This window comes from Dromiciops gliroides, chromosome 1, assembly GCF_019393635.1.
Source record: "Dromiciops gliroides isolate mDroGli1 chromosome 1, mDroGli1.pri, whole genome shotgun sequence".
In the NCBI taxonomy this organism is placed as follows: Eukaryota; Metazoa; Chordata; class Mammalia; order Microbiotheria; family Microbiotheriidae; genus Dromiciops; species Dromiciops gliroides.
In genome coordinates, this window is record NC_057861.1 from 231,884,350 (window position 1) to 231,896,326 (window position 11,977).

Genomic DNA, 11,977 nt, shown 5'->3' on the forward strand with positions numbered 1-11,977 from the left:
TCTGTTGTTACCATATATTATCTCTAAGTGCATTATAGAATTACAGAACAGTTCTCCATGATATCTGAAGGGAAAAGTCATTAGAAACAAGAGAAACCAGGGAAAAGTTTTTCAAGGAGGAGGTATTTGAGTTGGGTTATAAATGATAGGCAATATGTGACAAGAAGTGGAGAATAAATTCCCACAAAGGAAACAATATGAGCAGGGGTCCAAAGGTATGAGAGTGCAGTGAATGTTTTGGGAGGGCAAAAAGACCATATTTGAGGCTGAAAAGGTAAGGTGATACCTGAAGGGCCTCGAGTGCCAGAATAAGGAGTTTCAATAAAGTAGGAACCAGTGTAGACTCTAAAGAAATTACATAGTCAGATCTATAAATTAGTAAAATTATTTTGGCAATGGTACTAAGTATGAATTGTATAAGGAAGAAAACACCCACAAGAAGACCTGGAGGTGGCTATTTTTGGGCGGTTTTTTATTTTATTTTCTTATTTTCCAGTTACATATTACATATAAGGATAGCTTTCAACATTTGTTTACACTGGATTTTTAGGATTTTTAGTTTTCCATTTTTCTTTTCTCCCCCACTCCCTTCCCTCCCTCCTCCCCAAGATGGAAAGCAGTCTGATATAGGCTGTATATGTATGGTCATATCAAACATATTTCTACCTTAGTCATCTTGTGAAAGAAGAATCAGAGCACAAAGGAAAAACCTCAAACAAGAAGGAAAATTTAAAAAACAGTCCAAAAGCAGAAACAATATGATTCAATCTGCATTCATAATTCACAGTTCTTTTTTCTAGATGTTGAGAATATTTTCTATCACAAGTTCTTTGAAACTGTTTTGTATTGTTGCACTGCTGAGAAGAGCCAAGTCTATCCCCATTGTTCATCACACAATGTTGCTGATACTGTGTACAATGTTCTCCTGGTTCTGCTCCTCTCAGTCAGCATCAGTTCATGTAAGTCCTTTGAGGTTTCTCTGAATTCCTCCTGCTCATCGTTTCTTACAGCATAATAGTATTCCATTACATTCATATACCACAATTTGTTTAGTCATTCCCCTATTGATGGGTATTCCCTCGATTTCCAGTTCTTTGCCACCACAAAGAAAACTGCTATATTTTTGTACATGTGGGTCCTTTTCCTTTTTCTATGGTCTCTTTGGGGTACAAACCTAGCAGTAGTGCCACTGGGTCAAAGGGCATGAACAGTCCCATAGCCCTTTGGGCATAGTTCCAAATTGCTCTCCAGAATGGTTGGATCACTTCACATCGCCACCAACAATGCATTAGTGTTCCAATTTTTCCACAGCTTCTCCAACATTTATTATTTTCTTTTTTATCATATTAGCCAATCTGATAGGTGTGCCTGGAGGAGGCTATTAGAGTGATCTTAGGAATGAGGATGGTACTAGAACAGTGCATCAAGAAGAATAGAAATTGGGGGCAGCTAGGTGGCATAGTGGATAAAGCACTGGCCCTGGATTCAAGAGGACCTAAGTTCAAATCTGGCCTCAGACACTTGAACACCTACTAGCTGTGTGACCCTGGGCAAGACTCATTGCCCCACAAAAATGTAGAAGAAGAAGAATAGAAATTGATGCCACACCTACAAGAATTAGGGAAAATGAATCAATGAGACCTTTAATTGGATATGGAGGGGTAGAAAGAAGAAAAAGCCAAAGGCAATCCCAATATTACAAACATGTTTATGAGCAATGCCATGATCAAAGATTGAAATCAGGAGAAGCAACTACACTGTAAGCAGTTGAAGGTGCAGGATCAGACTGGTACTCATAAGAGAAATCAGAACTGGAAATAAATATTTGGGAATTATCCACATGGAAATGGTAGTTAAAACTTTGGTAGACAATGCCAAAGAGAGAGTATATCAATCATTTATTAAATGCTTATTATGTGTTGGACACTAATGCCAAACACTGGGGATATATAGACAAAAGTTTAACCATCCCTGCCCTCAAGGAGCTTATAGTTTATCTGGAGAAACAAACATATTAGGTACATATATGTGATAGGACCAGGTTTCCCTAATTTTCCATCAATAGGAACTGGTTTTCCATAATAGTCAGCAAAGCTGTCATTGGGCCTTGACCATCCCCTGCCTCTTCTGACACAGCTTCCACTTTACCTGAAAACATTAAAAAATCCCACCTATGTGGAGCCTGGCTGCTCCAACTTGATGGATTTCTGAAGCTCACTCAAGACACTATACCCTACTGACCAGATGAGTTTTCTATATGGAGATGAGGTGAGGGTTAAGGAGGGGAAGTAGGGGAAGAGCATGTCCAGAAAAGTCCAGTACCATTGTTTCTTTATTGCATATCCTTACTGTGTTAGGAAAAAATAAAACTCCTTTTGTTAACTGTTCAATGACTTGCAAATGCCTCATGTCATCTCATGGTTGAGCTTGAACTGAGAGTGCTAACATTAGGCCTGCCTTGAACAATACAAAATAGATATAAGGCAATTTGAGAGAGGTGATCTTGGGGGATCAGGAAAGACTTCATAAAGAAAGTGACACTTTCATTGAGTCTTAAAGGAAAATAGAGATGAGGAAGGGAGTATATTCCAAGTATGTGCAAAGGCATGGAGACAGAAGATGGAATAGACGCTTAAGGAAAATATTAAAAGGTCAGGAAAAAGATAAAAAGCTAGTGAAAGAAGGAGAAAACAAGGAAGGGACAAATAGATGATAGAACAAGGAGTGTAATGTCTTTAAAATCAAGAAAAAGGGGCGGCTAGGTGGTGCAGTGGATAGAGCACCAGCCCTGGAGTCAGGAGTACCTGAGTTCAAATCCAGCCTTAGACACTTAACACTTACTAGCTGTGTGACCCTGGGCAAGTCACTTAACCCCAATTGCCTCACTTAAAAAAAAAAGTCAAGAAAATGTGTAGCCAACTATGTCAAAGCTGTAGGAAAGTCATGGAGGATGAGGACTGGAAAAAAGCTATTGAATTTGGTGATTAGGAAGTTATTTGGTGTCCTTTAAGAGATTCCAGGTATTCTGTCTTTCTACTTTACCACTAATACTTCCATGAGTATCTGGTTCTGAGGCAATTACCTGAGAAATGATCACTGATATTCTGGTAAGATAGCTGCTATAATTTGGAATTATGCCCAAAGAGCTATAAAGCTGTACATACCCTTTGACCCAGCAATACCACTACTGGGTCTTTTGCCCAAAGAGATCATAAAAAAAGGAAAGGGACCCACATGTACAAAAATATTTATAGCTGCTCTTTTTGTGGTGGCAAGGAATTGGACATTGAGGGGCTGCCCATCAACTGGGGAATGGCTGAACAAGATGTGGTATATGAATGAAATGGAATTCTATTGTGCTGTAAGAAATGATGAGCAAGCAGATTTCAGAGAAACCAGGAAGGACTTGCATGAACTGATGATGAGTGAGATGAGCAGAACCAGGAGAACATTGTACACAGTATCATCAACATTATGTGTTGATGAACTGCAATAGACTTGATTCTTCTCAGCAATACAATGGTCCAAGATAGTTCCAAAGGACTCATGATGGAAAATGCTCTCCAAATCCAGAAAAAAAAATGTGGAATATGGATACAGATTGAACCATACTATTTCTTTTGGTTTTGGTGCTGTTGTTTTTCTTTTTTGAGGTTTTTCCTTTTTGCTCTGATTCTTCTAACATGACTAATGCAGAAGTATGTTTAACATTATTGTACATATATAACCTATATCAGATTACTTGTTGTCTTGGGGAGGGGAAGGAGGGAGAAAAAATTTAAACTAGAAATCTTATAAAAACAAATGTTGAAAATTATCTCTACATGTAACTGGAAAATAATAAAATACTTTTATAATTTAAAAAAAAAAAGATGGGGGCAGCTAGGTGGCACAATGGATAAAACACCAGCCCTGGAATCAGGAGTACCTGAGTTCAAAGATGGCCTCAGACACTTGACACTTACTAGCTGTGTGACCCTGGGCAAGTCACTAAACCCCCATTCTCCCCCCCCAAAAAAATGGCTGCTATAAACCCTGAAGTTCTTGCTACACTAAATAAATGACCAAGAATTTTAATTTAACATCTTCCTCTATAGAAATGCATAAAAGGGGGCAGCTAGATGGCGAAGTGGTTAAAGCACCGGCCCTAGATTCAGGAGTACCTGAGTTCAAATCCGGCCTCAGACACTTGACACTTACTAGCTGTGTGACCCTGGGCAAGTCACTTAACCCCCATTGCCTGCAAAAAAAAAAAAAAACAAAAAACAAAAACAAAAAAGAAATGCATAAAAGTCAGCCAAGGGGCAGCTAGGTGGCACAGTGGATAGAGCAACAGCCCTGGATTCAGGAGGACCTGAGTTCAAATCTGGCCTCAGACACTTAACAATTACTAGCTGTGTGACCCTAGGCAAGTCACTTAAGCCCAACTGCCTTGCCAAAAAACAAACAAAAAAGTCAGCCAAAAGTCCAGAAGCAATAGGAAAGTGGACCCCCTCAGGCAAAATGAGTACCAGCATAACCAGAGGTTAAATACAGGTAGCCTGCAAAACTCTGTGTCCAAGGGCTGCAATAAGGTTCCCCTTTATAAGTCCCAGTGATCAAAAAGGCCCAGGGCATAGACCTTGGAAACCCCAGGGAGCCATAGTGAGAAGTAACCAGCTTGGTACCAACCACATTCTGTGCTGTAATGCTTGCACCTGGACAACTTAGGCCCAGGAACTCCAAAGTCCATACTGATGCCCAGAGATACCTCTATGATCTGAGGAGGCCGAACCCTGAAAGTTATAAACCTAACTTAAGTAAGAGGACTCCTTGAAAGCTTGAACAGCTCAAATAGAAATCAATGACTCCACAAAAGAGTGAGAAATATTAGGACAAAATCAAAAGATTAAAAAGTAGGAGAAAATGTAGGCTATCTGATATAAAAACCAGTGACTTGGAAAACAGGTCAAGGAGAAACTGGACTCCACAAAAATCATGCCTTTTTTAAAATATGATAATGCAATGCTAACATTCTAAAAGGGAGACACTTCAGAATTGTAATGTTTTCACATGGAGATCTTCAAATAGTTTTTTTTTTTTTTTAGTGAGGCAATTGGGGTTAAGTGACTTGCCCAGGGTCACACAGCTAGTAAGTGTTAAGTGTCTGAGGCCGGATTTGAACTCAGGTACTCCTGACTCCAGGGCTGGTGCTCTATCCACTGCGCCATCTGGCTGCCCCCCATTCAAATAGTTTTTAAAAGAGTTAAATTAAATTAAAGGAGTTAAATAAGAAAAACAGAGAAACTTGGTATGGATTGGTTTTGTACTCAGGGTTTGAAGGAGGAAAAGTAAAAGAGATCAGGGCAAAAGGAGGAATATACTAGTTTAGAAAGAAGGAAGAACAGGGTAGAACTTGCTATTTCTCATAGCAAGTAAGTATGTGAGAAAAATATACAAATATGGAGGAAGGGCTAAGGAGAAGTGAGAAGCAGATGAGCCTCACTCTTATATGAAACCTATAGAGGAGGGTTGAACAGACTGACACACAGTTTGAGGTAAAAATACATTAAACTCAATAGGGAAACAAATGGTCATAAAGAAGTATTCTGGGGTAGGTGTAACTCATGTCAGTCTTCCTTTAGTTTATGTTTGATATTGGAGAAAAACAGACATTCATATATCATTCAATACTTAATAAAAGGAGATTTACTTAGCCTCAGCAAAACAATAATCAAGAGGGAATAGATGTTGAGGACACCTAGAATTGTTCCTTATGGCTGTTTTGTACTAGGATAACCAGGAAGTCACTAGCAAGAGCCTTTAGCCCCCTGAGCCAATCAAATCTCAAGGATGCTTTCAATATTTTTAAAGAAAAAAATAGCCTTTCATGGAGGAAGGATTTATTATATTGCTCCTACCACTGGAAGGAATGGATTAAGAGAGAAATAATAGTAAAGAGGAAACAGTCACAAGCAAAACAAAATTCCTGGGAGCAGGGAGGTGGCACAGTAGATGAAGCACCAACCCTGAATTCAGGAGGACCTGAGTTCAAATTTGACCTCAGACACCTGACAGTGACTATCTGTGTGACCCTGGGCAAGCCACTTAACTCTAATTGCCCTGCCAAACAAAACAAAACAAAACAAAAACCCCACCAAAATTCCTGATCCTGAAGGGAAGATTAGAAGGAAGAGAGGGGAGAGTCTTAATGGGTCTCCCTGCCATCAGTGTCTCTTCTCCTCTCTATCTTTGTGTGTGTGTGTGTGTGTGTGTGTGTGTGTGAGGCAATTGGGGTTAAGTGACTTGTCCAGGGTCACACAGTTGGTAAGTGTTAAATGTCTGAGGCTGGATTTGAACTCAGATCCTCCTGACTCCAGGGCTGGTGCTCTATTCACTGCAACACCTAGCTGCCCTTCTCCCCTCTCTCTTTTAATCAAATATTCAACTGCATCTGTGATCTTATCAATTCAGGAGTTGCCACCCATGCAGATTGCAATATATCTATGCCTGCTTGGCCTCACAAAAATTCTACCCAACATCTTGGAGATCTTTCTCATTTTTCTTTCAACATTGTAAGCATACCAGTGGAGCACTCTGACCTTCTACCTATTGACCCTCCCTCTTACCACATTTGAGTATAACACTGAATCCTGTTTGCCTCAGTGTCCTCATCTGTAAAATGAGCTGGAGAAGGAAATGGCAAACCACCCTAGTTTCTTTGCCAAGAAAACCCCTAATGGGGTCATGAAGAGTTGAACATGACTGAAAAAATGACTGTAACAACTAAAAGGCCAAGTAGATGATTTTATTAAAGATGCTTTTATTGATGCTACTGTCCAAAATAAAAGATTGTGTTCAATTATATTTCCTAGTAACATTCCTAAGAATAATAAATTTGTTATTTCTATTAAATGGAATACCTCTAAACTTACCTGACAATAAAATCTTCAATTTGAGAGTCATGCCCTCCAATACCAATCTTTAAAATTTCCAAAGCTTTTATATGGTGTATTCCATTACTCTTTGTGCTTTCCAAGTATTACTTGATCTTGACCACAATGCAGTTGAAAATGAAAAATTCTTCAAGAATGTCGATTATTAAAGTAGAAGCTTGTAAGAAATTAATGTTAGCTAATTTCTTTCCCAAGCCAGAATAAGAAGGAAGAGAAAAACGCATATATAATGCTGGGTATGCATGCCATACAGTGGTAGGAACTGATAAACTGCATGCTACCCATCTCACCCATGGATTCCATCAACTTTAATAATTCCAACTTAAATTATTTAGCTACAGTTTCTAACTGTTTGATTTTTATTAGACTGGTAATTGTTAGAATAAATTGTATGCAAAAAAATTTTAAATTATTAACTTGCTTTATTTCTGATACTAAATCATTCAGTGATAATTGTAGCTATGTGGCTAAGTGGATAGAGCACAAGACAGAGCCAGGGAAGACTTGAGTTTGAATCCTGCCTCAGGCATTCCCTAGCTCTGTGACCTTGTGCTAGCCACTTAACCTTAAGTCCTCAGTTTTCTCAGCAGTAAAAGTGAGATAATGATAGTACCTATCTCCTAAGGATTAAATGAGTTAACAATATGTAAAGTGCTTTGTAGACAGTGAAGCACTATATAAAAGCTATCATTGCTGATAATTATGATAAACAATTTATATGTACCAAAAGATGATATTAAGGAAATTTTCTTACAACTTTGTTGCTACTCCAGACTTTCTGTTTTTGTTTGTTTGTTTGGTTTTTTTGCGGGGCAGTGGGGGTTAAGTGACTTGCCCAAGGTCACACAGCTAGTAAGTGTCAAGTGTCTGAGGCCAGATTTGAACTCAGGAACTCCTGAATCCAGGGCCAGTGCTTTATCCACTGTGCCACCTAGCCGCCCCCATACTCCAGACTTTCTTCTGAGCATTGTATCAGCATCATCAGACCAAAATGAAAATTAAGTTCACTTTCAAATATTCATTATTAAATCTGCAATCATTTAAAGTAGATTATTATAATGTCAATACATTCTGCTATGGTTGATACCAATCCTTTTAAAGCAACAAATAACATTACTGGTGCAGGAGATGACTAAACTGAGTGTACACTGACTGTGTCTTATGAACAAAAGGTCAAAAAATTCCCCGAAACTCTCTCAAGCCAGTATAAGATGGCTGTAGCATACAACTAACTGCCCTTCTTCTTCTTCTTCTTCTTCTTCTTCTTCTTCTTCTTCTTCTTTGAATTATCATGTATTATTTTGTCGGCAAGAGTAGGGAAGTCTTTTTCATAGTTGATCATCATTATGACATTAATATTACTGTGCACCATGACCTCTCAGTTGTTCTCAACACATTTTGCACCAGTTTATATTGTTTTACATTTCCATGTTTTTTCTAAAATCACACAACTTGTCATTTCTTAAAGCACAATACTATTTTACGATCAGATGCCATAACTTTTAATTTTTTTTTTTTGTGAGGCAATTGGGGTTAAGTGACTTGCCCAGGGTCACACAGCTAGTAAGTGTTAAGTTTCTGAGATCAGATTTGAACTCAGGTCCTCCTGACTCCAGGGCCGGTGCCCTATCCACTGCGCCACCTAGCTTCCCCAATTTATTTCATTAAATATTACCCAATGGCATGTGAAAATTTTTAGCAATCATTTTTTTTTTTTGGTGAAGCAATTGAGGTTAAGTGACTTGCCCAGGGCCACACAGCTAGTAAGTGTCAAGTATCTGAGGCCGGATTTGAACTCAGGTCCTCCTGAATCCAGGGCCAGTGCTCTATCCACTTTGCCACCTAGCTGCCCCTTTAGCAATCATTTTATTTTATTGTTTTTGTTTTTGTTTTTCTTATTGTGGGGTAATGGGGGTTAAGTGACTTGCGCAGGGTCACACAGCTAGTAAGAGCATTTTTTCATATGGCAATAAATAGCTTTGATTTCTTCATCTGAAAATTGCCTGTTCATATCCTTTATTTCTCAATTGAGGAATGACTTGCATTCTTATAAATTTGATTTAGTTCCCTATATATTTTAGAAATGAGACCTTTAGGGGCAGCTAGGTGGCGCAGTAGATAGAGCACCAGCCCTGGATTCAGGAGCACCTCAGTTCAAATCCAGCCTTAGCCACTTGACATGTACTAGCTGTGTGACCCTGGGCAAGTCACTTAACCCCAATTGCCTCACCAAAAAAAAAAATAATAATAATAAAACAAAAACAACAACAAAAAAAACAAAAACAAAAAGAAATGAGGCCTTTATCAGAAACACTGGCTGTAAAAATTGTTTCCCATCTTTCTGCTTCCCTTCTAATTTTGGCTGCATTGCTTCTGTTTATACAAAACCTTTTTAATTTAATGTAATCAAAATGATACATTTTGCATTTCATAATATCCTCTATCTCTTGTTTGGTCATAAATTGTTCTGGTCTCCATGGGTCTGAGAGATAAACTATTCCTTCCTTTCCTAATTTAAGCAGGTGCTTTTCTTTTGTTTTTTGTTTTTTTGTGGGGGGCAATGAGGGTTAAATGACTTGCCCAGGGCCACAAAGCTAGTGTCAAATGTCTGAAGCCAGATTTGAACTCAGGTACTCCTGAATCCAAGGCAGGTGCTTTATCTACTGAGCCACCTAGCTGCCCCCCAGGTGATTTTCTTAAAGCAAAAGTATGACCTGAGTTATTCCCCATTCACTAAACTCTGGGATCAACTACAAACTCTTCTGTTTGGCATTTAATAACCTGAGCTGTCTACATTGGCAGGATTTTCCCAACCAGAAAGTCCACATACCAATAAAATCACAGGTCCACTCCAAATGTACTTGGTGGTGAGGATACAAAGGCAAAAAAAAAAAACCCCAACCCAAAATCAGTCCTTGCCTTCAGGGAACTTACATTCTCCAGTGGAGGAAGGGGAGAGGAAACTCAGGTATGGAAAATTCAATACAAAATATATACAAAGTAATTTTCAAGGGGAGGACAATAGAAACTGCTGGAAAAAAGGAGGCAGCATTTGAGCTGAGCTTTGCAGAAAAGGAGATTTTGAGGAGGAAGTTAGAGAGAGAAGGAGTATAGTAGTCAAGGTATGTTGTGTGTGTTTGGCTGGAATTTAGAGCTTAAGGTGTGCTAAAGGAAAAGAAAGTGTGCCAGCCCTGGAGAGAAAGGCTGGATCCAGGTGGTGACCAGCTTTAAAAACCAGAGGAGTTTTATTTTATCACAGAGTCAAGAAGACATTACTGTAGTTTTGTGATCAGAGCGGTGACACCTTCATGTGAGTGCTTTGCACAGAGAATGGATTGGAAAGGGGAGAGTCAGGAGACAGGTAGCCCAATTAGGGGACGATTGGAATAGTTTTCTATGCCACAGGTGATGATGGTCTGAAATTCTTTGAGTAGTTAAATCTATGAATGATAATGTTAGATTTCACATATCTTTAGCAAAGTCAAAGAATGAATAAAAAAGCACATATTTAAGCATTTATTCTCAGAGCTCTGCTCTAAGTCCTAAGGATACAAATACAAAGTGCAAAAGCTAGTCTGTCTCTGACTCCAAGGATCTTACATTCTGGTCTGGAAAACCAAATACTTAGGCAGTGGTGGCCTGGGAAAAAGTTTTTGGTTAGAAACACTTGGAGGGGGAAGCTAGGTGGCACAGTGGATAGAGCACTGACCCTGGATTCAGGAGGAACTGAGTTAAAATCTGACCTCAGACAGTTGACACTAGCTGTGTGACACTGGGCAAGTCACTTAACCCTCATTGCCCTGCAAAAAAAGAAAAGAAAAGAAAGAAGAGGCTAGGAGTGCTGATGTTCTTGAAGTAGGAACCAAGCCCAGAAGCTGATGAAAAATGAAGTTTGCTGGAATATTTTGAGCCCTTTCTAAAGGGAGGCTTTGGAGGAACCACCCTCCAGCCTTTCAATCAGAAGGTAGAGGCAACTGATGGAACTGGGAAGGTGTTGAGTATTAAAGCAGAATCAATCTCCATGATGATGAGATTTTGCATTAAGATTTATCGTACAGGGGGCAGCTAGGTACAGTAGATAAAGCACCGGCTCTGGGTTCAGGAAGACCTGAGTTCAAATCCAGCTTCAGACACTTGACACTCACTAGCTGTGTGACCCTGGGCAAGTCACTTAACCCTCATTGCCCCACCAAAAAAAAAAAAAAAAGATTTATCATACAAAAAATACTACCTCTTTAGTATGAGGACCAAGGTTCTAGTCCCCCCCCCACCTCTCATTTTTATTATATGTGACCTTGGGCCTTATAAAATGAGGCGGCTAGACAAGATGACATCTGAGGTCCATTCCAGCTCTATGTCTATGATCTTATGAGCTCTGACAGGAGCTTGCAAAAGAAAATAGGGAATACTATTGTCAAGAATAGAGTCTGATGGAGCAGCTAGGTGGTGCAGTGGAGAGTGCACAGCCCTGGAGTGAAGAGGATCTGAGCTCGAATCCAGTTTCAGGCACTTAACTTACTAGTTGTATAACTCTGGGCAAGTCACTTAACTCTGATTACCTCACCTATCCTCCCCCTTGCCCCACAGAAAAAGAATACAGTTTGATGTTCACTTTATAAGAGCTTTAGTCAGTTGTGGAGCAGTGGCATCAAACTCAAATAGAAAAAACTTGGGCCAGCAAACCATACATAATGAATGATCCCTGCAGGCCACCTGTTTACTTAGAAAACCATTTATTAACATTATCTATGTTAATATCTGTTATGGGGAAAATAGTTGGGGTTTGGGGTAGGGGTCCTTAGGAATTCCTCTTTAGGGGGCGGCTAGGTGGCACAGTGGATAAAGCACCGGCCCTGGATTCAGGAGTACCTGAGTTCAAATCTGGCCTCAGACACTTGACACTTACTAGCTGTGTGACCCTGGGCAAGTCACTTAACCCCCATTGCCCTGCAAAAAAAGAGAATTACACCCTCTTGCACACAAAAGCAGTTAGAATAAGATGGTAGTTTATTTAGGGGCAAGAGAAGGGAAGGGAAGGAAAG